The following is a 6,051-nucleotide window of genomic DNA, read 5'->3' as shown; positions in this document are numbered from 1 at the left end:
CCAAACACAAACGAATGGACACTTCAAGAGAGCAAGAAGAGGAGGAGAGTGAGAAGAAAATCGACATCAAGCTAAGAAGACCAAGACATCTCCTCCACACAAAAAACCAAAACACACAATCAAGCCGACCAAGCATTGAATATCCATTGCCCAACCCAACACGCACCTGACGCTTGACCTGACGCTAGCCTGGCTGTGTCTTGTCGCCTCCCGGCCGCGTCCAGGCGAGTTGCTGCTGCCTCCATCTTGTAATCCCTCACTGCATCTGTTCTCTCCTCCTAAAATTCACTTCAATCCTCACTTTATTCTTCCCCTGAACCTCCTTCCCCCCTGTCACTAGCATTTTCTAATCTAATACACCCAGCCAATAGTGAAAGTGTTTCATAACAAGTAGACTACAGTGGAGGTTTTCCGTAGCGCGCAGTCTATAGTGGAAGTGTTCCGTAGCACACAGCCTATAGTGGAGGTGTTCCATAGCTCCCAGTCCTGGAGGTATTGCATAGCTCCCAGCCCTAGAGGTGTTAACATAAGAACATAAGAATGGAGGAAACTGCAGCGGGCCTATTGGCCCATACTGGGCAGTCCCGTTTACACCCAACCCCTATTGCTCATATATGCATCCAACCTATGTTTGAAGCTATTCAGCGTATTCGAGTTAATGATGATATTTGGTAACTTGTTCCATTCATCCACTACTCTGTTTCCAAACCAGTGTTTACCTATTTCACGCCTAATTCTAAATTTGTCTAATTTAAAACCATTGTTGCGAGTTCGCTCCTGGTTGGATAGTTTGAGTACCTTTGTAATGTCCCCTTTGTTTGGCCCTGACTTAGACTTTACACCTTTATCAGGTCGCCCCTCGCTCTACGTTTCTCGAGGGAGTGCAAATTAAGATGCTTTAACCTGTCTCTATACTCAAGGTTCCTAATGCCCGGGATTAGTCTTGTCATTCTCCTCTGAATTCTTTCCAAGGATTCTATATCCATTCTGTAATACGGTGACCAGAACTGAACTGCGTAATCCAGGTGTGGTCTCACAAGAGCAAGATACAGTTTTAGGATGACCTCTTTAGTCTTGTAACTAACACTCCTTTGTGTGAACCCAAGTACTTTATTAACCTTGTTACGAGCAAAAACACATTGTTTACTTGGCTTAAGTTTCCTACTTATCATTACTCCTGAATCTCTCTCGCAGTCGGATTTCTCTATTGCATCATTGTTCATCTGGTATCTGGTGTCCCTGTTTACATGTCCAATACTGAGTACTTTACATTTGTCCACGTTGAATTTCATCTGCCATTTTTCAGACCATTCGAAAAATTTGTTTAGATCTTCCTGTAGTTTTGCCGAGTCCTCATCAGATTTAATAACACGTCCTATTTTAGTGTCATCAGCAAATTTTAATTATGTTGCTGTCTATGCCGATATCTATGCCGTTTATGTATATAATAAATAATAATGGTCCAAGTACTGAGCCTTGGGGAACTAGACTTGTGACGTTGCTCCAATGGAACTTAATGCCATTAATGCTCACTCGCTGTTTCCTGTCCTGTAACCACGCCCTAATCCATTTAAGGATATTACCTTTGATGCCATGTGCTTCTACCTTTCTAATTAGTCTTTCGTGGGGGACTCTGTCGAAGGCTTTGCTAAAGTCGAGATATACCACATCATAATTGTGCCCCTCGTCCACCGATTCGAAAACTGATGAAAAGAATGTTAATAGATTAGTTAGACATGAACGTCCACTTGTGAAGACATGCTGGGAATCATTGATCAATCGGTGCTTCTCCAGGTGATTTCGAATAGAGTTTGAAATGATTGCTTCCAGTAATTTGCCTACTATTGATGTTAGACCGATTGGGCGGTAGTTAGAGGATAGTGATCTATCCCCCTTCTTGAAAATCGGTATTACATTCGCTATCCTCCAGGATTCTGGTACTACACCTGTTTTTAAGGACATGATAAACAACTTTGCTAAGGGCATACTAAGCTCTTCCTTAAGAACATAAGAACATAAGAATGGAGGAAACTGCAGTGGGCCTATTGGCCCATACTGGGCAGTCCCGTCTACACCCAACCCCTATTGCTCATATGAGCATCCAACCTATGTTTGAAGCAATTCAGCGTATTCGAGTTAATGATGATATTTGGTAACTTGTTCCATACATCCACTACTCTGTTTCCAAGCCAGTGTTTACCTATTTCACGCCTAAATCTAAATTTGTCTAATTTAAAACCATTGTTACGAGTTCGCTCCTGGTTGGATAGTTTGAGTACCTTTGTAATGTCCCCTTTGTTTAGCCCTGCCTTCCACTTATACACCTCTATCAGGTCGCCCCTCGCTCTACGTCTCTCAAGGGAGTGCAAATTAAGATGCTTTAACCTGTCTCTATACTCAAGGTTCCTAATGCCCGGGATTAGTCTTGTCATTCTCCTCTGAATTCTTTCCAAGGATTCTATGTCCATTCTGTAATACGGTGACCAGAACTGAACTGCGTAATCCAGGTGTGGTCTCACAAGAGCAAGATACAGTTTTAGGATGACCTCGCTAGTCTTGTAACTAACACTCCTTTGTATGAACCCAAGTACTTTATTAGCCTTTTACGAGCAAAAACACATTGTTTACTTGGCTTAAGGTTCCTACTTATCATTACTCCTAAATCTCTCGCAGTCGGGTTCTCTATGGCATCGTTGTTCATCTGGTATCTGGTTTCCCTGTTTACATCTCCTATACTGAGTACTTTACATTTGTCGACGTTGAATTTCATCTGCCATTTTTTAGACCATTCGAAAAATTTGTTTAGATCTTCCTGTAGTTTTGCCGAGTCCTCGTCAGATTTGATAACACGTCCTATTTTAGTGTCATCAGCAAATTTACTTATGTTGCTGTCAATGCCAGCCTATAGTGGAGATGTTTCATTTCTCCCAGCCTATAGTGGAGGTGTTCCGTAGCACTCATCCTATAGTGGAGATGTTCCATAGCATGCAGACTGCAGTGGAGGTGTTTCGTAGCTCCCAGCCTATAGTGGACGTGTTCCGTAGCACCCAGCCAATTGTGGAAATCCTCAGGATCACTCAATCTGAATTCTCTGATATTCGAAAAATTCTCTGAAATATTTAAGTCTCCATTAGCTCTTAACTATCCTTTATTTCCCCAACGTACTTAAACTAACTCTGTAAACCTTCACTCATAGCAATTTCTCCATGTCCTCAAAACTACGTAAAATATCTCAAGTCAGCTCACCGCCATTCATAGTCTAAATATTTGGATTTAAATTTATATTTTTTTTACAGAGAAGGAAATAAAGAAGCGAACACACACACACACACACACAGATATATATATATATATATATATATATATATATATATATATATATATATATATATATATATATATATATATATATATATATATATATATATATATATAAAATGCACAAGGAAAAGGAAACAATGGAGCACCTTGGCTTTGCTTTTATTCAGACGAAAGCTAAGGTCTTCCCTTTCTATTTATCAAGACTATCTTATCCACGTTTTCATTATTGGATCACATGAAATATATATATATATATATATATATATATATATATATATATATATATATATATATATATATATATATATATATATATATATATATATATATATATATATATATATATTATTTTTTTTTTTTTTTAGAGGGCAATCATACTGTGGCCTTAAGCCGCAGAATTCACATGTTTCTCGTCTATAGTGGTATAGTGGTCTTTAAAAGCTGCATTTTCTCTCTCTTGCCCCACCTTTTCCCCGTCCAAAACACACTTGTATATATATATATATATATATATATATATATATATATATACATCCAATAAAATCACTGTAGGTACGCGTGATCCAGGTATATGCTGATAACCACAAGGAAAAAGAAAACACGAAGTTCCCAAGCGCTTTCGTGTAATTCACATCTTCAGGGTTGAGTACAGACTAAAATAGAAGTGCAGAACAAGTTATATATATACAGAGGAGGGTTAGAAGAAGTCCACAGAGGTCAAGTATAGGTAATAACCCTACTAATCCTTACAAAAACACCGCAGCGGTTGGTAGTCAGATCAGAGGGAAAACTGACCCAACCTTCTCACCTGGTTACAAATCTTCTTAATTACAAAATTGTCCAATTTGTACATACCGTTACTCAAATTCATGTTAACGGATTTGGTATGTTTAATGAGACTAGATTCTATGATGTTCCTACTGTCAATTGAATTACAAGGTAATATTGAGGAGGCATTATCCCAGTCAATGCAATGTTTATTATCCCTCAAATGAACGAACAGAGCATTGGATTCCTGGCCAGTCCTAACACTGTATTTATGTTGTTTAAGTATAGTTACAAGATCTTTACCTGTTTGGCCTAAGTAGAACATATTACATTCCTTGCAAGGGACTTTATAAATGTAGCCATTTGTATTATTGGGGGAGTTCTTGATTAACATCTGTTTAACAGTGCATGAGTTTTTAAATGCCACATTGACGTTCCAGGTTTTTAGTTGTAAAGGAATTTGAGAGAAATTTTTGTGTAATTTGTAATACTAGGAGATTCTTATGGTCATGGGTGGGCTTGGGATCAGTTCTATAAAAAGATTTCTTAGTAATGTTCAGGCATTTGTCTATGAAAGATCTAGGGTATTTAAGGTTTGAGCCAATATTATAGATATATTTATATTCCTCATCAATGAATTCCGGGCTGCAAATTCTCAAAGCACGTAAAAACATTGTTGAAAATACTGACTGTTTGATTCTATTGTGGTGGGCAGAATAATAATGAATGTATGAACACACATTAGTAGGTTTTCTATAAATACTGAACTTAAAGGTGTTACCTCTTCTGTGGATCAGACAGTCTAAGAAAGGCAATTTACAGTCATGCTCTAATTCCACAGTGAATTTGATCGAGGGGGCTAAGTTATTAAGTTGTGGCAGGAACGCTTTTAGGTCCTCATTACTTGGCCAGAGACATATTACATCATCTACATATCTAAACCAGACTGCTGAAGGTGGTAAGAAATTACTTAATAGTTTCTTTTCAAAGAATTCCATATATACCCCTGAAGATGTGAATTACGCGAAAGCGCTTGGGAACTTCGTGTTTTCTTTTTCCTTCTGGTTATCAGCATATATATATATATATATATATATATATATATATATATATATATATATATATATATATATATATATATATATATATATATATATATATATATATATATATATATATATATATATATACACAGTATTTATAATATTATTATTATCACTAAACTACTACTTCTGCTATTATACTACCTTTTTCTTTTATTTTTTTGGGCCTCCAATTTCCCCTTTCCTTTTTCCATCATTTAAGTACCAAACTATCTTAATAGGAAAATATGTACCCTGGCTGAGCTAGTTAAGCTGCAGATGTATATGGCATTCCTTGACTTGCCTCGTAGTCCATTTTTGTGACTGTTATTTGTTTAGGGCCGATTATTTTGTTTCCTTAAGGCATAGCAGGGTGCACCTGAAGAGAAAAGGATAGGCAACTTTGGAGTCAGGTCACCGCGACATGTGGCCAGGGGATGAAATATCCTGATATCAAAGAAGGCGCGCTGTCCTCTCGTCCAGAATCATTGAGCGCTGACGACCTCACGGACTTCTTCGATTGTGTTGGCAGTACGGTGGAGGAAGCGCTCTCCGTCCAATGGGAGGTTTAGCAGTGACTTCACGGCATATTTCTTTCATCGTGCATCATGCACGTTAAACCTCCCATCCTGCACACTATAGCATGGTTGATGTTGTAGGATGTTCTGCACACATATTGGGCAGGCTTGCCTTCCACTGGCCTACCATACCTCAGACAGCAATGTCATCTGTGAATTCTTCATGGTTAAGGCTGAAGCCCTTTGCACTTATTGGTAAAGTTGCTAACCAGTTCGGGGCGCCTACTTCCTGCACTACTGATACTTTTCTTTCCAAGTTGTTGTGTTATTTGTAGAAGTTTTTTTTATTTCGGCGAGCTGCC

The sequence above is a fragment of the Homarus americanus genome, unplaced genomic scaffold (assembly GCF_018991925.1).
Source record: "Homarus americanus isolate GMGI-L3 unplaced genomic scaffold, GMGI_Hamer_2.0 scaffold56333, whole genome shotgun sequence".
NCBI lineage: Eukaryota > Metazoa > Arthropoda > Malacostraca > Decapoda > Nephropidae > Homarus > Homarus americanus.
The sequence above is the reverse complement of the archived record's forward strand: the minus strand, read 5'-3'. Positions refer to the sequence as shown.